A 24,019-nucleotide genomic window follows, 5' to 3' on the forward strand; every position below is an offset into this window, starting at 1 on the left:
ACTGTTTGCCGCGCCATATTACTGCACAAGCGTTTCTCGGCGTTCCTCAGTACTTATCATTACGCTGCGGCTAGTTCCATCCATACAGATCAACTCAATGGTAGCCGACGAGAGGTTTATCATAAACATATTCTTCCATTTCGTTGGAAAACAACACGTACCAAGTTAGAAAAAATGAAAAAAATCACGGCTAATAATGGAAATTTGTGTACTTCTAATCCGACATATAAAGCGAGCGTTTCATTCGGAGCTGTCATACAAGCAGTGCTATTCACGATGTGCGCCAGGAAATTCTTCTTGTAAGAGGACCGGTACAAAAGAAAGAGACAAATGCTGCAACTTTGATCACTTATCAAATACCGTGTTAAGTGATTGTTCCACCGATGCTTGGTAGAACAACTTCATATTCATAAATGAAAATCAGAAAATTGTTTACGTTCTACAGTATGTAGTTAACCCATCTTCGCCTTACAAAACCGCCATCAGCAATAACTGATTGCCCTCAGCAAAGGGGGTTCAATACTGGTAAACTGCATTCAAAATGATATTACACTTCTAAAGTGAGGTGCGAACACAGATTAAGTGTCATCTCTGAGAGTGCAATAGTAATATAACTGCAAACGTTAAAACTAAACAATAAATAAACGTACCAGAAAACATTTAAAATCTGGAAAAAAACGTATGTGTGCACTCAAGTTGTCTCCTCCTCTTTCGCATCATACTCGCTCACAAGCTAGTTTTTTTCGGTGTTTAGTGTTATTTGTGACCGGTTTCTTTAGCAGTCGTGGGAACGTCACAGAAATACTATTTACAGGTATATATTGCATTTGTTGTACCGACCCCCAATTTGTACCATTGCCGTATAATTCGTACCTTTCTTAACATCCTAAATTTAGTGGGATCAGCGTGAATTATGTGTTTCTTGGCCTCATTACGTCAGCTATGAGTACTTCGTGTTGAGGAACAGATCGTGTGAAGATAGTGTTGGTTTTCTTGTAATTTTTATCTAATGTTTTGTCCACGCGGCGAAGAAAATTATTGTTACAAGATAAGTGGCAAAATAATTTTTTACTCATAGGTGAACATACATTAAATAATCTTAGTTTTCAGTCATGAATCCCTTCGTTGTAGTTTTTACTAGGAAACTAGCAAAGAGAAAATGGCGATGTTGCCTACAACGTACTATCATGTTTTCGATATTGTACCGCTGCAATTTAAGAAACGTGTGAGCGTAAAAAAATGCATTTGGCATTAGTAGCGCGACATAATGTTTAGAAATGACGTGCTGAATTTTCTAGTGTATGTATTCTAGGTTATTGACTGAACAATTGTTTTGTATTATCGTACAGAACAGAAAGGCCTTAGGGTATGAAAAGTGGGGCACAGATGAGCTGCACTTACCTGTAGCAGTATATCTAAATGGGGACCATCGAAATTAATGTGCAAGTATATAAAAATGTGCCTAAGCCAGCAATTAAAAGGCACGCTAAAAATAAAGAATAACAAGCAAACGGTGATACAAAAATTCTCGGCTCCAGGAAAGTGTTTTCCAACGAAATTGGAAACGAATTGGAAGAGCATATTGTGGCTTTCAAAGAGCAAATGTTCGGTTTAAGCATGTCGGACGTAAGAAACATTACCTTTGACATTGCTATACAGGACGGATTGTTTCATAATTTCAATGAAGAAGAAGGCGCGATAGGAAAAAAGTGGGCTGAAGGTATCCATCCATGAAATATCGCCGAATCCGGGGTAGAGGATGAAAGTTCCAAGCAAACCTTCAAGGTCTAGCCAAGGAGCCTGTGAGCCGAAGAGCAGAAAATGCAGGGAAGAGGTAACAAAACAAAGGAGAAGAAATCGAGATCAGCATCTCCCCCTGTATGTTTTGAAAATTCAGCAGGGAAGCCACCACAAATACTCATTCGTAAAACAGGAGAAATGTCTTATGAATTTTGCAAGGAAGATCAAATGGAAGGAATGATAAGACGCATGAAATACAAAATGTGGATTCGTGGAAAGTGTTCAGGGGTGGAGGAAAGACGGAAAAAGTTGTGCTGTACGCCTGCAGATAGTGATGTAAGAACTAAAGTATGGAACATTTCCTTAAACTCAGACTAATATACAGGGTGATTCAAAAAGAATACCACAACTTTAAAAATGTGTATTTAATGAAAGAAACATAATATAACCTTCTGTTATACATCATTACAAAGAGTATTTAAAAAGGTTTTTTTTTCACTCAAAAACAAGTTCAGAGATGTTCAATATGGCCCCCTCCAGACACTCGAGCAATATCAACCCGATACTCCAACTCGTTCCACACTCTCTGTAGCATATCAGGCGTAACAGTTTGGATAGCTGCTGTTATTTCTCGTTTCAAATCATCAGTGGTAGCTGGGAGAGGTGGCCGAAACACCATATCCTTAACATACCCCCATAAGAAAAAATCGCAGGGGGTAAGATCAGGGCTTCTTGGAGGCCAGTGATGAAGAGCTCTGTCTCGGCCGTCCAGAACTTTTCCCTTTGCATAAACACCCATTCTCTGTAAACTGTTTATACCAACATTTAATACACCACCTATCAGGAGGTTTAACACCATACTTCGTTCGAAATGCACGCTGAACAACTGTCGTCGATTCACTTCTGCCGTACTCAATAACACAAAAAGCTTTCTGTTGAGCGGTCGCCATCTTAGCATCAACTGACGCTGACGCCTAGTCAACAGCGCCTCAAGCGAACAAATGTACAACTAAATGAACCTTTATAGCTCCCTTAATTCGCCGACAGATAGTGCTTAGCTCTGCCTTTTGTCGTTGCAGAGTTTTAAATTTCTAAAGTTGTGGTATTCTTTTTGAATCACCCTGTATATCTTTAAGCAGAATGATATAGTTCATTAGGGTTATACAATTCATGCACCCACTAATATAGGTTAGGAAACTAGATTCCTAATTTGCACCACATTACAGATGCGTAGAGAATTAAATAGAGGATGTAACGGGTGTAAGTGTGGATATTTTTATAGGTGGTACCTTAACACATACACACATCAGTGTGTTGGTTGTTTTCTCTCTGCGTTGGACAGTCTTCCCACAAACATTACGACATGATGTTTTCTGCATGGTCGTACTGCACTTACTACACCTGTCAGTATAGACTCATCGTTTTGCGTCCATATGTCCTCATTTCAGCACCCGATCTGCTGTAGTAATGTAATGTTGTTCAGTAAACCGTCCTCAGTCACGAATTTAAATTAGTTTGTAACTTACTGTTTAGGCCAGGGATCCCCAAACTATTTTGGACAAGTGACCCCTTTTCCTAAATGAACTGTTACCTCAGACCCCCGCGGCCAAATTACCTACTTTTAAGATCAACCCCCTTATTCATAATGGTCACTTTACTTCACTTAATTTAGCTACGTAATAACTTTGTAATCTCTTGAAATAAATGAGTACTTATATGAGTTATTATCGTTCAAGCTCCAACGAATTTCAAAACACAAATGAACTCTCAACCTAAGTGCAAGCTCGTTAAATAGTAAAATATCAGGAACATGTTTGGACTTGATCATGAATTCGTTCGCGTTAAATCGCGTAAGCGTCAAATAGAGAGCAAGTGAAAACGCGCCTGAAAGACGTACGCTCGAACTCATTATCTTGCACAAACTTGTCCACACAGACTTGCCGAGTTTTTCATCTTGTTCGAACTTGAGACTTTACATTACTACAACAATGCTATTTCCTACAAAAATGTTAATTATTCTTAGTACACGTAACACAACATAAACAATACAGTACCTACCTATCTTGAAAGTTTTAAATAACAACTTGTGTTAATTTAATAGGGGTCGATTTTTAGACCTCGTCTACCCCCAAAATCAGTTTTCGTTTATGTCGACCCCTAGAAAACCACTTTGGGAATCCCTGGTTTAGGCTATAATAAATAAAACCTCAAAAGTGGTACAATTTAGTCAACTCTCCGCTAACGCAAAAACGTAGTCTTAAGATTCCGCCTTAAAGCTCTATATCTACAACGCTATATAGTTCGCGCGTACCGGAGGGTGCTTGGCAGCAATATTTGATGCTGTCCTATTCTATTCTAGTTGGAAGACAGGGAAAATGAGTATCTATACGCATGTGTATCCGGCCTTCTCTCTTTTAACGTTCACGGAAGATTAAAGCCATAGTTCGGCCAAATTGGTAAACTTTTGTCAATATTAAGAATTTATTAACAGCCACTACATGACCTATCTCGGATTTTATCCATTGTAAAGTGGCACATTGGTGGATATGTGCCTCAAGTACAACTTGACACATTCAACAAACCGTTAATGAAGGTAAATAAAAAATTAATTTTGACAAAATTTGACAGCCTCGATGGAACTGTCAGTAAACTCATGTCGGCTGTGGAACCCAACATAACAAATGACTGTGTTATCTCATTCTCGCGGTCCCTCCGCGAAACACTGACGGTGGTAGCAAAATGGTCGCACAGCCTTCCTCGAATACCGTGAAAGGTCTCTATTGGACTCCTTTCATGTTAATTTCTTAAATCTGTTGTCATTTACGGCGTAAATTCCTCTTCTAAATTTACTGTGGTGTTTCTGACTATCTGGGAGGAGACTGAGCAGTGGAACGTGTTACTTTTAAACATAAACAAGAACGATCTGTCACACTACTACACTTCAAAACACAGTTTATATGTAATTCATGTCACACAGTCTCATACGGAACCTACATCCGCTTTCTTTTATATACTGTATATGATAAGATACTGTCATCCCCCTTCCCGTCTGTGTGAGAGGATGAATGAGCAAATGCATTTCTAGTTGCATGCTTGATGGTAGCAGACAGCCTGTCTGCTAGAGAACGGTAGGACCAACGTCGGAACAGGTAGCTATGCTTTCTAAAAGCAGAGAGGATTCTATTCATAGTATGGTCCTGTTCATCCCTTGTAATGTTGGTATAGGCAGCTGCCTCTCTGGTCACTTCCGTTTGTATCTGTTAAGCACCCTCGGTAGGGGCCCAGGCAGTCTGTCCGTGGCGAGCGTCTGAAGTGGTAAGATCTCCGGCTAAGCGCGTCTCTGCTAAGTCCATAGGACAATGGATTTGTTAAGTTCAGCCTAACTGAAAATTTAATCACCTTTATTTCAGGTTTAGATCTAAAATATCTAATGTTATCTTAAATTGAAAACGCAGTGTAATTCGCATGTGAAGTTCAGAATATCTTCCAGTAGTTGCTTTGTCACTACTTTGTGAGTAAAGTGGAACCATCTTAAATGCGAATGTGTGTGAGATTATAACGTCTCGTCTTGACAATATTTTTCAATATAGCAACTTTTCTTTATGTTCAACCCACGTGGGGTGTACTTTGTGAGACCAGTACCATGTGCTTATACAACTGTTTGACCCATCAGGTTAATAGTAAGACGATAGTAACCAGTTCGAGGTTTTTCTTTTATAATTTGTGTTTCGGTGTAATTTATTTTAATTATCATAATTATTGTGGAGTTACACTCTTTGTGTAAACCAAGTTGACCACGTGAAGCATGTAGTGTAATCATCAAAGTAGCCCTCAGCTATTCTTTTCGGGAAGGTTTCACAGAGAGTTAGTATGAATTTAGTATACCAGTGTGTGGTAATTTCATGATGGACAGGATTGCGCTACGAACGTAACTTCTTTGGGTGAAAATTGAATCGGTTGGTTGTGATTAATTTCCTCTTGCATATGTTTCAACGTTCTTCGTGTGTTATTTTATTAATGCAGTGTTGTATGCAGTCTCCCAATCTTGGCTCCATATTTTATGTGTTCCGTAAGATTACAAAATCACATTTTCACAAACCTAAGTAAGGCACCAGTTTAGTTATGAATCAAGTTTCATATGCTGAAATTATAACGGAACAATGATCAATGTTAAAATAAATGTCCAAATATAAACTGATTTATTTCTTTTTATTTAAATTGTGTTTATATATATATATATATATCACCGGTTGTCGTAAGATGACTATTAAAAGATTATAATTAATGTTAGTCTGGTTGGAAATTTGGTAAGCTAGATTGAATACCTGGTGAAACAGTTGCTCAGTAATGCAAGGTTAACTTCCCCAGATAGCTCACGGCTTTTAGCCCGCTTTTATTGTCTTGAATATCAGCACCGCTTTCAGAACAAATTAATGCGACAACATTACAACCGGTTCTGTAAATTTACCCAACTGACTATCGCAATAGCTATGCCGTCTTTCTTCAAAGGAGATCCACCGAAGTTCCCTGAACATCTCTCTTTTACTCCTGTGTGAACTAAACCGACCTGTAACAATCCCATCAGTGTGTCCTGCATTCGTTCGTTGTCTGCTGCCCTGACTAACTTGTAAGTGTGTCAAACGCTACCGGAATCGCGTCATTAGTGCTTTCGTTTACAGATGCACCGAAAATTCTCAGAATCATCCAATCAATTCGAGAACTCCGGTATGCATTCCTTTCTACTGATTTGACGTTTTTCCGTTCTACACTGCTTTGTGCTATTATGACAGGCGTTCAATAAGTTCCGAGAAGCAAGTTGGTTTTATTCTGGATTCCAATACGTCATATTATTCCCACTCTTTTAGCCACAAAACACTACTTTTCAAAATAATCTCAGTTCAAGGTGCTGGCCTTACGCCAAGTTGGTGGGAGTGACTGTATGCCCATGTGGTACCACTCTATTGGTCGACGGCAGAGCCAACGACTCGCTATATGAATAACCTGCAACATCATGCGCGTACTGCTTTCCTCGGAGCGCATCCTTCATTGGGCCAGACAGATAGAAGTCAGAAGGTGCGAGATCCAGGCTGTAGGATGGACGATGAAGAACAGTCCGATGAATTTCTGTGAGCTCTCCTCGGGTCCGTAGACTTGTGTGAGGTCTTGTGTTGTCATGGGGAATGAGATGTCTGTAACCAGTTTTTGATTCTGCTGAGCAACAGTCATACGTTTTAAAGTGACTGAGTTTATGTCTTTAACACATATTGTAGGACGTCAAGCTCAAAATTGGCCAATATTTTTCTTAAGTTATGGCCTATATGTGTTACTGACATAAACTCAATCACTTGAAAATGTCATAAAACGCGGAAATCTGGGTCTTTATTAAATAAACAACAATACAGTCAAATGGCGGTGTGTTCATTTAAAAATGAGAAGTTCGTTTGCATTTTTGTGGCGTTGAACACGCTGAAGTTGTTTCTTCAGTTTCCTCAGGCTGGCGCAATAAACTTTCTGATTTATTGCTGCACCGTAAGGGAAAACATCAAACAGAATGACCCCTTCAGACTCCCAAAAGAGCGTCGCCATGACTTTACCTGCTGAGGGCGCGTCTTTGAACTTTTTCTCTGGAGGATAAGTGGCGTTCCGCCACTCCATGGATTGCCATTTTGTTTCCGATTTGAAGTGATGAACTCGTATTTCATCACCTTTGACGATGTTTGAAAAAAGTTGTCACGATCGTTTCGTAACGCGCAAACAATTCCGCACAGATGGTCATCATTCGTTGCTCCTTATGGTCTTCTCTTAGGTGGCGAGGAACCAAGCGAGCACACAACTTTGAGTACCCCAGCTGGCAGATGAGTGTATCAGCGCCATCAACAGAGACGTCCAGTTGAGCAGAGAGGTATTTGACTGCGCTCTGTGGATCATCTCGAATCAGAGTGCCCTCACATTCCAACACTGAAGGAGTCATAGCTATGTGCGGCCGGCTTCGCACAGTTGGCGCGAACTGGTTGCGATGATGACACACACCTCGCCCAACGATCAGTATATGGGCTGATGCGGGAATATTCCACGACGTCCCACAACAAATTCCGTATTTTTTCAACCGAAACTGGCTGAGGAAAAAATGTGTTGCATTAGATCTCTGTGACACGTTCTTGGAATACAAGTGAAGAAGTGTATTCCACAGCCCTTTGCTTAATGACCTCGAGGATAAACATAGAGAAATTCCAGTTTACAAGGAGAGCCATCGACAGTTGTTTTCTCCTGCACCATCTGTTGGTAGTATAAGGAATTTGCGTTGCGTTTTTGGAGTCATCAGCATTTTGGCTGATTTTAGGCTGTCCTTCACCTTTTCCTATCTCCTACTCATAGTTTCACCTCTACTTTACTACTGTGTTCAGTATCCTCTACCGCATGTTTTACATGTTCTGGCCATCATCCGTTCCCACTGTTTTTCTCCGCTGCAGCTGAAAAGTTGGTGACCTAGTCTTTGATATAACGGGGCTAAGTGCAATGCTCGTCGCTATTACAAAATGAATCAGTGAAAAACTTATCGTCTAATCTGGTCACTGTGCGCAAAGGATAACGTAAACACAACAAGCACAAGTTGGTAGTAAACCAGGTTATATTTACATTTTCAGGGTTTGCTTAATTAAGAAAGTTGTACGTCAAGTTAAGGGCTCTAAAACAGAGGACAAGACTACTTTTCAAAGAACTTTATTTACTCTTAAGTTTCATAAAGTTTAGTAAAAAGTTCTCAATGAACAAAAATACACTCCTGGAAACTGAAATAAGAACACCGTGAATTCATTGTCCCAGGAAGGGGAAGCTTTATTGACACATTCCTGGGGTCAGATACATCACATGGTCACACTGACAGAACCTCAGGCACATAGACACAGGCAACAGAGCATGCACAATGTCGGCACTAGTACAGTGTATATCCACCTTTCGCAGCAATGCAGGCTACTATTCTCCCATGGAGACGATCATAGAGATGCTGGATGTAGTCCTGTGGAACGGCTTGCCATGCCATTTCCACCTGGCGCCTCAGTTGGACCAGCGTTCGTGCTGGACGTGCAGACCGCGTGAGACGACGCTTCATCCAGTCCCAAACATGCTCAATGGGGGACAGATCCGGAGATCTTGCTGGCCAGGGTAGTTGACTTACACCTTCTAGAGCACGTTGGGTGGCACGGGATACATGCGGACGTGCATTGTCCTGTTGGAACAGCAAGTTCCCTTGCCGGTCTAGGAATGGTAGAACGATGGGTTCGATGACGGTTTGGATGTACCGTGCACTATTCAGTGTCCCCTCGACGATCACCAGTGGTGTACGGCCAGTGTAGGAGATCGCTCCCCACACCATGATGCCGGGTGTTGGCCCTGTGTGCCTCGGTCGTATGCAGTCCTGATTGTGGCGCTCACCTGCACGGCGCCAAACACGCGTACGACCATCATTGGCACCAAGGCAGAAGCGACTCTCATCGCTGAAGACGACACGTCTCCATTCGTCCCTCCATTCACGCCTGTCGCGACACCACTGGAGGCGGGCTGCACGATGTTGGGGCGTGAGCGGAAGACGGCCTAACGGTGTGCGGGACCGTAGCCCAGCTTCATGGAGACGGTTGCGAATGGTCCTCGCCGATACCCCAGGAGCAACAGTGTCCCTAATTTGCTGGGAAGTGGCGGTGCGGTCCCCTACGGCACTGCGTAGGATCCTACGGTCTTGGCGTGCATCCGTGCGTCGCTGCGGTCCGGTCCCAGGTCGACGGGCACGTGCACCTTCCGCCGAGCACTGGCGACAACATCGATGTACTGTGGAGACCTCACGCCCCACGTGTTGAGCAATTCGGCGGTACGTCCACCCGGCCTCCCGCATGCCCACTATACGCCCTCGCTCAAAGTCCGTCAACTGCACATACGGTTCACGTCCACGCTGTCGCGGCATGCTACCAGTGTTAAAGACTGCGATGGAGCTCCGTATGCCACGGCAAACTGGCTGACACTGACGGCGGCGGTGCACAAATGCTGCGCAGCTAGCGCCATTCGACGGCCAACACTGCGGTTCCTGGTGTGTCCGCTGTGCCGTGCGTGTGATCATTGCTTGTACAGCCCTCTCGCAGTGTCCGGAGCAAGTATGGTGGGTCTGACTCACCGGTGTCAATGTGTTCTTTTTTCCATTTCCAGGAGTGTAATTGAATTACGAAATTACATCGGAAAAGTGACGCTAACTGCGGGAGGTACTAAATGAAAGAAGGCGTGCATGGTGAATGAAGCACCAAGATATCAAGACATCCTTATTTGTGCAGTTCGTGGGTACAAGGCTAAAGAAACAAAATACAAACTAGAGTTACACTCTGAGACAACGAAAAAAAAGTACGACACAGCACGAAGGAATTATCCTAATGGGGCGGAAATCGGTAGATGTTACGTACATGTACAGCTCCCGTACGACACAGCGTTATGTCGACGATATTCTGTGCCACGTTTTGTTGACCTTCAAGGTAAGCCATCCTGGGTTTACATTTCAGCAAGATAATGCCACACGACAAGAGTTTCGGCTGCGGCCTTCACGCTTGCCACATGACCAACACATTATTGACTTGCTCAAATTGTGGGGCCTTTTTCTCGAATAAAGCATCCAGTTTTTCTGAAATTGTAATCTTTTCTCTGTACATGTACATCACATCTACCGATTTTTTAGAGTGTAAATCAGCAACTTAGGTACTTACAGAAAGCGGCTTGCACTACCGTAGATAGCGAAAACTTACGTTCTCGAGACTAACAAAGTGCGCCCAACAGCCCCAGATGGCAGTCACCTACCATCTCCTTCGTCAGGTCATTCCCGAATGTCCAAAAGCTTTCCCGGATGTCCAAAAGCTTTCTTTCTCATGTCCATCTTCTAACATTTCAAAACTTCAACATGGAGGCGACGGCTCCAAGCTATTACCATGTGACACATGAGATATACAGGGTGATTCAAAAAGAATTTAAAACTCTGCAACGACAAAAGGCAGAGCTAAGCACTATCTGTCAGCGAATTAAGGGAGCTATAAAGTTTCATTTAGTTGTACATTTGTTCGCTTGAGGCGCTGTTGACTAGGCGTCAGCGTCAGTTGATGCTAAGATGGCGACCGCTCAACAGAAAGCTTTTTGTGTTATTGAGTACGGCAGAAGTGAATCGACGACAGTTGTTCAGCGTGCATTTCGAACGAAGTATGGTGTTAAACCTCCTGATAGGTGGTGTATTAAACGTTGGTATAAACAGTTTACAGAGAATGGGTGTTTGTGCAAAGGGAAAAGTTCTGGACGGCCGAGTACGAGTGATGAAAATGTAGCACGCATCCAGCAAGCATTTGTTCGCAGCCCAGGAAAATCGACTCGCAGAGCTAGCAGAGAGCTGCAAATTCCACAATCAACTGTATGGAGAGTCCTACGAAAAAGGTTAGTTATGAAACCTTATCGTCTGAAATTGGTTCAAGCACTGTCTGCAGCTGACAAGATTAAAAGAATCGAATTCTGTGATTTTATCCTTGCTCAAATGGAAACAGATGAATCTTTCGTTTCAAAGATTGTGTTTAGTGATGAAGCAACTTTCCACACTAACGGGAAAGTCAACCGTCACAATGTCTGTATATGGGGCACTGAGAATGGATCGGCCGCCAGGCAGCCCGTGACAGAGCACTTCATCACTGGCCTCCAAGAAGCCCTGATCTTACCCCCTGCGATTTTTTCTTATGGGGGTATGTTAAGGATATGGTGTTTCGGCCACCTCTCCCAGCCACCATTGATGATTTGAAACGAGAAATAACAGCAGCTATCCAAACTGTTACGCCTGATATGCTACAGAGAGTGCGGAACGAGTTGGAGTATCGGGTTGATATTGCTCGTGTGTCTGAAGGGGGCCACATTGAACATCTCTGAACTTGTTTTTGAGTGAAAAAAAAACCTTTTTAAATACTCTTTGTAATGATGTATAACAGAAGATTATATTATGTTTCTTTCATTAAATACGCATTTTTAAAGTTGTGGTATTCTTTTTGAATCACCCTGTATAACAAAAATTTACAAAAACTCGGGGAACCGATAGTAAACTTCCCAGTTTTTGCGTACAAGACGAATATTTTACCATTTGACATTGGCACTGGGCACAAGCAGTGTTGCTTGATTGTTTGGCACGCGTGGACCACACAACAAAGGGGTCAGATCACCTTCAAGACGTCATAGACCCACAGTGTCCTTACAGTAAGGCTGAATCGTCTGGAGGATTTCAGCATGTCGAACTTTGTCAAGAGCGTCGCACTGTTGCTCGCAGTACTGCGAATTGTAGTTTTAGACCCCGAAAAATGTGTAGGAATTAACGCCCCAGAGGAGCGGGTAATTTCACTGATACCCTTTGCATCACTCCTGAGGTGTTTTAGTGTCAATTCTGAGTGGCGATGTGTCTGAAATGGTTTCCTTGGCCACCCATAAGAAAATCACGTGCTTTCAACGCTGAGTGCCGCGTTTCTGACCTCCATCGCAGAGGTGTCAAAGGCAGGGGTGAAATGTTGATAAGAGGAAGTGTGACAACTTTTCGGTCGTACTACATGTCCACGATGGCGTTGGGAAGAATTGTGGTGAACTCTGCTGTCAATGGGATATCAGTAACCCAGCTTATACCCACATGAACTTCGGGGCTGTTGCCTTTCTTTTCGCACGTTTCGACACCTTGCCCTTTGAACCGTCGCCGAAGGTGACGTTGCAGGGCGTCACGTGTTTGTACCATCACAAAAGATTGTTGTAGGCACACCTCTGAGCAAAATTGAAATCTACGCCTCGCCACGGGAAACAATTACAAGATTTCGAAAAGGTGACAACTTTTTTGTTTGGAGTAAAGTATCTGGCACCAGAAGAGCTGTTTAAAGAAAAACTTATTCATCGCCTCTGCCAAACTGCTGTTCATATTTTCCATCCTTCTTCCAGACAGTGTATTCTTGCCATCTTGACGCGAGAATTGTCATTTTCTTCATAAGCTGTGACGCGGGCAACGTTTCTGTCAAGCAAGTAATTATTCTGCTCTGTTGTTTCCCCTATTTTTTCCTGCACGAGCTCTACAGAAAAGACACATGATGGGTTGAAGAGTATTCGTAGTTTCTCGCCTGAAAGGCTGCTGCTGAAGTTTCTTAAGAACGGTTTCGTAGGATGTACTGTACCTTTCTTCGCGTGTCTGTCCCTTTCATTTTTTACGACATTCCTGTTATAATCTCTCACCATTGAAACAAACCACTGTCCATTCGCACTACTATTCTTTCGAAACAACTGATGCCCCATCTCAGTGCAACCTGTAGGCAATCCTAAACACCTGAAAAGTACTCAAGTATAGGCTGTCCATATGTTTTTACGCAGTTTCTTTTGCAGACTGTCATGGTAATACCGACCACCTTCAACGGCCGTCGATGCTAACATCAAAGCTCTGCGAGGAATTTTTGAGAAAGTTGTGACCGTGAAATAACCTAATGGGATCAGAACAATCAGACTGGGATTCGTATCGGAAATACTCGAGCAGAGTATAACCAACAGTAAACAGGTGGGTCAGGAACAGACGTTCTCCCAGCACAAAAGTAAGTTGTAATATTACGTATTAATATGCCTAATTAGGCATTCTTGTGTCAACCAATATAATAAAGTAGAAGGCAGCGCTAAGGCTAACCTGGCCTTCCTCGACACACACACTAAACTCTTTCTTTATATCTGTTCACACTGCAATACAGTAACCTAACCTTGCACGTAAATGTACTACTAACTCGGAACTCAGACAAACAAATGGCCAATGAGATAGCAAACAGTAACGTATGCCGCTCAACAACAAGTACCTTAAATGAACTGTATGCAGCAGTTTATAGAACCAGTCACCAACACACATGAAACTAATAGCAATACTACGCAGGGAAGAGCATGAAATGATTCAGATTTAAATCAGGGGGTCTATTAATGATCATATTCTGTAACATCAAGGCTTAATACAGGGTCTCTAAGCCTGTGTGTTAACTAACTTGCAACTGAATAGTTAAAACAGTAAATATTTCTTTTTTAAACTCAGTTTGAAGCAAGTAAACAGAATGCAAATCTAACTACACTGGCTCTGAAGGAGCCTTTGCTTTGCTTCATTGATTAACTAGCCTAGCACATGAGGGCCCTTCAACTTTCATGTTTTGAAGAACCATGCTCAATAACAAAACTACACAAGTATGTATGAAAAATTGTAAGTATTGTCATCAATAACTGTTAATTAAGTAAAGCACAACAAACTATAACTGTTTAAATAACAAATGTGCTTTGATAATCAGTCTTCTAACCTACTCAAATATACACTACTGGCCATTAAAAGTGCTACGCCACGAAGATGACGTGCTACAGACGCGAAATTTAACCGACAGGAAGACGATGGTGTGATATGCAAACGATTAGTTTTTCAGAGCATTCACACAAGGCTGTCGCCGGTGGCGACACCTACAACATGCTGACATGCATAAAGTTTCCATCCGATTTCTCATACACAAATAGCAGTTGACCGGCGTTGCCTGCTGAAACGTAGTTGTGTCTCGTGTAAGGAGGAGAAATGCGTACCATCACGTTTCCGACTCAGATAAAGGTCGGATAGTAGCCTATCGCGATTGCGGTTTGTCGTATCGCAACATTGCTGCTCGCGTTGGTCGAGATCCAGTGACTGTTAGCAGAATATGGAATCGGTGGGTTCAGGAGGGTAATACGGAACGCCGTGCTGGATCCCAACGGCCTCGTATCACTAGCAGTCGAGATGACAGGCACCTTATCCGCATGGCTGGAACGGATCATGCAGCACGTCTCGATCCCTGATTCAACAGATGAGGACGTTTGCAAGACAACAACTATCTGCACGAACAGTTCGACGACGTTTGCAGCAGCATGGACTATCAGCTCGGAGTCCATGGCTGCTGTTACCCTTGACGTTGAATCACAGACAGGAGCGCCTGCTATGGTGTACTCAACGATGAACCTGGGTGCACGAATGGCAAAATGTCATTTTTTTTATGAATCCGGGTTCTGTTTACAGCATCATGATGGTCGCATCTGTGTTTGGCGATATCGTGGTGAATGCACTTTGGAAGCGTGTATTCATCATCGCCATACTGGCGTATCACCTGGCGTGATGGTATGGGGTGCCATTGGTTGCACGTCTCGGTCACCTCTTGTTCGCATTGACGACACTTTGCACAGTGGACATTGCATTTCACATCCCTGCGAAACCCTACATTTCAGCAGAATAATGCACGACCGCATGTTGCAGGTCCTGTACTGGCCTTTCTGGATACAGTAAATGTTCTACTGCTGCCCTGGCCAGCACATTCTCCAGATCTCTCACCAATTGAAAACGGCTGGTCAATGGTGGGCGAGCAACTGGCTCGTCACAATACGCCAGTCACTACTCTTGATGAACTGTGGTATCGTGTTGAAGCTGCATGGGCAGCTGTACCTGTACACGCCATCCAAGCTCTGTTTGACTCAATGCCCAGGCGTATCAAGGCCGTTACTACGGCCAGAGGTGGTTGTTCTAGGTACTGATTTCTCAGGACCTATGCACCCAAATTGCGTGAAAATGTTATCAAATGTCAGTTCCAGTATAATATATTTGTCCAATGAATGCCCGTTTATCATCTGCATTCCTTCTTGGTGTAGCAATTTTAATGGCCAGTAGTGTAGTTGGCTGTGCAGATGCCAACACAACATTAAATTCAAGTTCAAATATTTCCTCATGAAATGAACAATGATAAGACTTTGTAATTCTGTTCAGAGTGCATAAATGCAATAATTAATAATCTTTTCACTTCAGATCAATATTATTTCTCTTTTATCTAACAACTTTACTATTTTCAGGCAGATTTTCTAATAAGGCAAACTATTTAAGAAAATGCCTGCGGATTGATTTAAAAATGCACTTGAAGTGGAGTATTTCTCAAATTATAAAACTGAACTTTAAACACTATGATTCCACACATTAGAAAGCAATCACAACTATTTGCAGCTGCCGAATAAGTCTTTCCATAATAAATTAAGACACTCGGAATTAAATGACTAGGATAGGAGTGCTGTCCAAGTTTGTGATTTAGGATAATCACAGGTGTAAGATAGAGTTTTTAGCAACATCACGATTATTATTAAAATCAACCCAATTTCACAAACACCTGGTCCATGTAGAGAGCGCCGAATATACACAATTTAGTGTAAGGCTGGTGGCACTGGCGGCGCAACTTGCAGTGGCGGTGATGCAGCCACGGCAGCACTGTTGGCCTCGCCCTTTTACAGATCTTGGCGTCGGAAGCATATTTTTGCAGGGCCATAAACGGTGCCGTGATAATAGTATCGCCAAATGCAGCATCAGAGGCCCATAAATACTGCTCTTAGGCTCCTCCAGCCTCAAAACTCCAACCACAGCACTGCTCAGCTCAGACTCCTTACCTGTCACAAAGGATGAGTCGCCACTTGCGCGCCAACCACACCTTTCCCACTCCGCCAGGCCACTTCCGTAGCTGCGGGGCTTCCCCACATCCTTTATATTCAACCCTACGTTCCCTAACTACGGACAAAATCATTTACAGTACATTACATAACAACCATTCCAGTAGTTATGAGGCGTAGTGCCATATAACAATCTTGCCTCCAAAGGCGGTTAAGTGGGAGATTTGTCTCAGAGCTGGATATTGACAGATGGTGACGCGAGACTGGAAGCGCACGTACTTTATGTATCAGCCGATAGAGAACAATATTGCAGAGGGGGACTGTGATTTTAGTTTCGACTGTGCCCACTAGAGTGCATTAAAGTAATAGAATGTTTTTCATAAACTGTTCTAGTATTTCTTAAAGTGTTATTATTTCTTTTTGTGTATGTAAAATATTATAAATGTGTTTTAGCAGTATGAATGATGCGTGAGTGTGGTTTAAGGTTAATATGAAGATAATTGTTTAACGAGTTATGTAGTAGGATTTAGTGCGGGAACATTTCGAAGAAGTATGGATATGGACGAAGGGGATTTTTGTAGAATAGATTTGTAAAGTAAGTTTATGGTAAAGGGAAAGTTAATTCAGGTGTAAATAACAATAGTAAACAACTTAATGCATAAGCAAATCTTCAGTATATTAGATAATAACTTCGGTAAAAAGTGCAGTCGTTAGGTTTACTATTTTGCGATTGGTTATTAATGAAAAACGCGGATTGACGCTGGAGAATGTTGTTTTGCCATTGGCTGTTGAGTAAACTGACCAATGGTAAAGCAATATTCTTCGTGCGCCTTTCTCTGCTGGTAGAGAAGACTTAGAGTATTCTAGAGAAGGGTCGAAGCCTAGCCATGAAACAGATCGGACGTGTGTAGTAGTAGTTCCGATGGAAATGATAAGTTCCCGGATCTAGCAGTGTTTCATACATCATAAGTGTTGGATAGTGACGGCATAATTATTCCGATGTGTGTGTAGAAATTTCGGAATTTTTAAGTGAATTTTGTGAGGAGAAAAGTCATATATACCGCGTGGCGTATTCTACATCTACATTTGTACTCCGCAAGCCACCCAACGGTGTGTGACGGAGGGCACTTTACGTGCCACTGTCATTACCTCCCTTTCCTGTTCCAGTCGCGTATGGTTCGCGGGAAGAACGACTGTCTGAAAGCCTCCGTGCGCGCTCTAATCTCTCTAATTTTACATTCGTGATCTCCTCGGGAGGTATAAGTAGGGGGAAGCAATATATTCGATACCTCATCCAGAGTCTTGCAGAGTCTGCCACTTGAGTTTATTAAACATCTCCGTAACGCTATCACGGTTACCAAATAACCCTGTGACGAAACGCGCCGCTCTTCTTTGGATCTTCTCTATCTCCTCCGTCAAACCGATCTGGTACGGATCCCACACTGATGAGCAATACTCAAGTATAGGTCGAACGAGTGTTTTGTAAGCCACCTCCTTTGTTGATGGACCACATTTTCCAAGCACTCTCCCAATGAACCTCAACCTGGTACCCGCCTTACCAACAATTAATTTTATATGATCATTCCACTTCAAATCGCTCCGCACGCATACTCCCAGATATTTTACAGAAGTAACTGCTACCAGTGTTTGTTCCGCTATCATATAATCATACAATAAAGGATCCTTCTTTCTATGTATTCGCAATACATTACATTTGTCTATGTTAAGGGACAGTTGCCACTCCCTGCACCAAGTGCCTATCCGCTGCAGATCTTCCTGCATTTCGCTACAATTTTCTAATGCTGCAACTTCTCTGTATACTACAGCATCATCCGCGAAAAGCCGCATGGAACTTCCGACACTATCTACTAGGTCATTTATATATATTGTGAAAAGCAATGGTCCCATAACACTCCCCTTTGGCACGCCAGAGGTTACTTTAACGTCTGTAGACGTCTCTCCATTGATAACAACATGCTGTGTTCTGTTTGCTAAGAACTCTTCAATCCAGCCACACAGCTGGTCTGATATTCCGTAGGCTCTTACTTTGTTTATCAGGCGACAGTGCGGAACTGTATCGAACGCCTTCCGGAAGTCAAGAAAAATAGCATCTACCTGGGAGCCTGTATCTAATATTTTCTGGGTCTCATGAACAAATAAAGCGAGTTGGGTCTCACACGATCGCTGTTTCCGGAATCCATGTTGATTCCTACATAGTAGATTCTGGGTTTCCAAAAACGACATGATACTCGAGCAAAAAACATGTTCTAAAATTCTACAACAGATCGACGTCAGAGATATAGGTCTATAGTTTTGCGCATCTGCTCGACGACCCTTCTTGAAGACTGGGACTACCTGTGCTCTTTTCCAATCATTTGGAACCCTCCGTTCCTTTAGAGACTTGCGGTACACGGCTGTTAGAAGGGGGGCAAGTTCTTTCGCGTACTCTGTGTAGAATCGAACTGGTATCCCGTCAGGTCCAGTGGACTTTCCTCTATTGAGTGATTCCAGTTGCTTTTCTATTCCTTGGACACGTATTTCGATGTCAGCCATTTTTTCGTTTGTGCGAGGATTTAGAGAAGGAACTGCAGTGCGGTCTTCCTCTGTGAAACAGCTTTGGAAAAAGGTGTTTAGTATTTCAGCTTTACGCGTGTCATCCTCTGTTTCAATGCCATCATCATCCCGGAGTGTCTGGATATGCTGTTTCGAGCCACTTACTGATTTAACGTAAGACCAGAACTTCCTAGGATTTTCTGTCAAGTCGGTACATAGAATTTTACTTTCGAATTCACTGAACGCTTCACGCATAGCCCTCCTTACGCTAACTTTGACATCGTTTAGCTTCTGTTTGTCTGAGAGGTTTTGGCTGCGTTTAAACTTGGAGTGAAGCTCTCTTTGCTTTCGCAGTAGTTTCCTAACTTTGTTGTTGTACCACGGTGGGTTTTTCCCGTCCCTCACAGTTTTACTCGGATCGTACCTGTCTAAAACGCATTTTACGATTACCTTGAACTTTTTCCATAAACACTCAACATTGTCAGTGTCGGAACAGAAATTTTCGTTCTGATCTGTTAGGTAGTCTGAAATCTGCCATCTATTACTCTTGCTAAACAGATAAACCTTCCTCCCTTTTTTTTATATTCCTATTAACTTCCATATTCAGGGATGCTGCAACGGCCTTATGATCACTGATTCCCTGTTCTGCACTTAAAGAGTCGAAAAGTTCGGGTCTGTTTGTTATCAGTAGGTGCAAGATGTTATCTCCACGAGTCGGTTCTCTGTTTAATTGCTCGAGGTAATTTTCGGATAGTGCACTCAGTATAACGTCACTCGATGCTCTGTCCCTACCACCCGTCCTAAACATCTGAGTGTCCCAGTCTATATCTGGTAAATTGAAATCTCCAACTAAGAATATAACATGCTGAGAAAATTTATGTGAAATGTATTCCAAATTTTCTCTCAGTTGTTCTGCCACTAATGCTGCTGAGTCGGGAGGTCGGTAAAAGGAGCCAATTATTAACCTAGCTCGGTTGTTGAGTGTAACCTCCACCCATAATAATTCACAGGAACTATCCACTTCTACTTCACTACAGCAGGTCGGAGGCTAAAAACTGTGACTGCATTTGGTACCGACAGACTTAATATTTGGCGAGCATTATTAATAAAAAACAATCAGTATTTTTGTAGGTATTACGTTTTCGGGAAATGCAACACCATAAAATTGCTAACGTGAGTGAAAGGGATTATGAGTGGCTGTGTTAAGACTAGCACGGGCTTGGCAGTGATACTTGTTCACACAAGTTTCAGAATATATTAATTGAGGACAAAATTTCCAACCTTTCATTTGTGTGAGAACTTTTTCCCGAAACGTAGATTAGTTACTTAAATTGCAGCCTGGTTCACGCCGAAGTACAGTAGGTTTCACTCAGCTTTCCTACTGATGATCTGCTGTGACAATGTTCACAGGTAGGTGCAGGTCCGTCGTAAAGGGAGGGAACGAACCGCGCCGCCGCAGTTATTCAAATCCACAAGCACAGTTTAAACAACATCGTTCAAAAAGTTCACATAACTGAAAAATGTATACATAGTCAAAGAATTTCCATGACAGATATAACACTCTACACAAGCAACACAATAAACTGACATATCGATACAGATACAAAATAGGTCGAAAATAGGTGTTACAAGACAAACTGTAAGAGACCAATGACCTCAGCAGTTTGGTCCCTTTGGAATTCACACATACACACAAACTGCAATTTTCCGGTATCCTATCAGTGAATCGCGGCTTACCATTTGCTATATCTAAATCTGACTACATACATTGCAAGCCACCATATGGTACGTGACGGTGGGTACCTTGTGCTACTACTAAGCATTCCCTTTCATGTTCTACTGGCAAATGGAGTGTGAGAAAAACGACTGTCTATACGCTTGCGTACGAGCCCTGATTTCTCATATCTTGTCTTCGCTGGCCCTTACGCGAGATGTTCGTCAGTGGTAGTAGGACTCTTCTGCATTCTGTCACAAATGGCGATTCTCTAAACTATATCAATGGCGTTTTGTGAAAAGAACGTCTTCCTCCCTCCAGTGAGTCCGTCTGACTTCTCGGAGCATTTCCGTAGTACCCAGGTGTTGATCAAACCTACCGGCAACCATTCTAGCAGTATGCCTCCGAATTTCTTCGATGTCTTGCTTTAATTGTATCTGGTGGGGTCCCAAACACTCGAGCAGTACTCTAGAATGATTCGCACGAGTGTTATGTACGCAGCTTCCTTTACAGATGAGCTACGCTTTCCAAAAATTTTCTCAAAAAGCAGAAGTCGACCATTTGTCTTCTGTACAACCGACCTTAAGTGCTCGTCCCATATTTAATCGAAGTGGCTATGTCAAGCAGCACTGCACTAGTACTGTATTAGTAGATATAGGACTGTTTCTCCTACTCATCTGCACTAATTTACATTTCCCACATTTATAGCAAGCTATCGTTCATCACACCTTTCCGTACACTACAGCATCACCAGCAAACATCCACAGATTGCTGCTCGCTTTATACGTCAAATCGTTTATAACTTATGCATAGAGAGGACAAGAGCGGGCTCATCACATTTACCTGGGACACTCCTGACGATACCCTTGTCTCGGATGTGCACTCGCTGTCCAGGACGACGTACTGGGTTCTATTACATAAGTCTTCGGGCCACTTACATATCTGAGTACCTGTTCCGTATCCTCGAACCTTTTTTAACAGTCTGTAGTGTAACACTTTGACGAAAGCTTGTCAGAAATCTAAGAATATGGAAACGGCCTATTGCCCTTCATCAATGGTTCGCAGCATGTTGTGGGTGGAAACGGCAAGCTGAGTTTCGCACGAGCGCAACATCGCAGTCCATGTTGATTTGTGGAGAGAGGCTTTCCTCTCTCAAGGGAATTAGTGGTATTCGAACTTGGAATATCCTAGAGATTAAAGATATTGGTCTGTCATTCTGCAAATCAGTTATTTTGCCGTCCTTATACACGGGAGTTACTTGCGCTTTTTTTTCGTTCACTTGGGACTTTCCGCTGGGTGAGAGATTCGCTATAAATGTAAGCTAAGTAAAGAGCCAAAGCTGCAGAGCACTCTCTACGAAACAAGACTGGGGTTCCATCTGGACCTGGCAACTTGCTCGTTTTTAACATGTACAGCTGCTTTCTAACGCCATTTATGCCCACTTCTATGTTCTCCAAACTGAAGTTTGTGCGGTAGGAAAATGAAGGTATGTTTCGACGATTCTCTGGTTAAAGTTTTTTTTTTTGTTTTGTTTTTTAAAGGCGACGTTTAAAACTTCATCTTTCCATTTGATGTCTTCTACTGCCACGCCAGACTGGTATTCGAGTGACTAAACAGAGGTCTTTGAGCCACTTAGTGATTTTACGTAGAACCAATATTTTCTAGGATTCACAGCAATATACAGGGTGTTTCAAAAAGAATATACGGGTTTTAAGGCTTGGTAGCATTTATTACATTCAACTTACAATTATAAATAATACATCAAATGAAAGAACAACTCAACCTTTTTTTTGTATACCCGTGTACAAAGGTAAGAGTACTGAAAGATCAAGAATGAATGAAAAACATCACGAACGAGTGAGAGTCTCTCACGCGTAGTCCCAAGAAATTAGTTCGTCCTTGTCGTTCGCAGGTTTTACAAGCTCTAAAGCCTGCATACTACGGTTTAGGAGCCAACATCTCAAACGAAATTTTGCTGCATGAGATATAGATTTTCTGGATCGTGTCGCCTTCAGTGATGAATCGACATTTCACCTAAACGGAAATGTGAGCACACGTAATGTGTGTATCTGGGGGTCAGCAAATCCTCACGAGATGGTACAGTTGCAAAGAGACTCCTCTCGAATTTTTCGGTGAAGCAACTGTAACTGGTGTTTCTCATCTTGATGCTCTAGAACTATGACTCTTTCCTCAATTGGAAGAAACTGAACCGCAGAATGTTATTTGTCAGCAAAATGGTGAGCCATCTCACTGACATAACTCAGCACGCGAGTAGTTAAACGACGTTGTACCCGACCGCGGGAATGGCCGTAAGGCACTGGATGACAAAGGTCGTTTTATATGACCTTCACGTTCACACACGTTATCACCCCATGCCTTTGGGGGTTCATAAAGGATGATTTGCATATGTCTCCGCTACCAGCTGATCTATCCGACTTCAGAAACAGCATCGTTGCAACAATTGCTATAGACACAGGTCTAGGTTTTGGAAGAACTCCCCCATCGACTCGATATGTGACAATGGTGCTGGCACTGAACACTTTTAAGAAAAACTGTTATAGTTGGTCTTTCACTTTATGTATTATTTATAAATGTAAGTTAAATACAATAAATGTTACAAAGCCTTAAAAACCGTATATTCATTTTGAAACACCCTGTATAATGCTAGCGGATGTCGATGGAAATTACCGTATCCTTCGCGCATCAGTATTTTCAATATTTAAAACTTGCAACTAACCCCATATTGCTGTCCCACTTCCTGTCACTAAACATTTATAATTCCAAATATTTGTGTGACATGACTGACGCTAGATGTGGTTTATTAAGCCTACAGTCAAATTCTACTCGCTTATGCGTTTCGTGGCGTGCACAACTTTGAATCTGTCAACAGTAAAAGATAGCTGCGATACTCTGTGCTAATAATGCTGTCTTTTGAGTCTTTCTAACATCTGGCCAGAATGGCTAGGTTGCGAAGCGCCGGCGGAGGTAGGTGAGTGTGTCGCTGTGGCTGCATACTCAACTCAGTGTGCTCTGCGGTGTGGCCTGACCCGCAGGGGCAGCCTGTGCTCGTTAACAAACTGATCCGTCGCTGCTAGGAGGCGCTCTGAAAACAGAATACAGCACTGGAGGTATTATGCCTGTACAGGTTAAAGAAATCATGTCTCCTTCGTTTATAGTTGTCAACAGAAACGTCAACGTTCCAAAGTATAGCGAAAGGATTAAGACAAACGTGAATAACTCCTTACCGAGGTTATGAAACTCATATAGATATCTAATTACTTTATTTAGTGCAAGGAATACTTTCTGCCTAAATGTGAGGTTTCTACAGAATATTATCCCATAGGGCAGCAGTGAACGAAACTATGTAAACTATGTCCCTAAAGTTGGAAATTATTGTTATGGAGAAAGTGACTGAACCTAAATTATTTAGGAAGTCTGATACATGGTTTTACTATTTTACATTTTCATCAATATGCACACCCAAAAACATACAAGTAACTATCCTATTACTTATTTTTTATTAATGTG

This window comes from Schistocerca piceifrons, chromosome 3 (genome assembly GCF_021461385.2).
Source record: "Schistocerca piceifrons isolate TAMUIC-IGC-003096 chromosome 3, iqSchPice1.1, whole genome shotgun sequence".
Classification (NCBI taxonomy): domain Eukaryota; kingdom Metazoa; phylum Arthropoda; class Insecta; order Orthoptera; family Acrididae; genus Schistocerca; species Schistocerca piceifrons.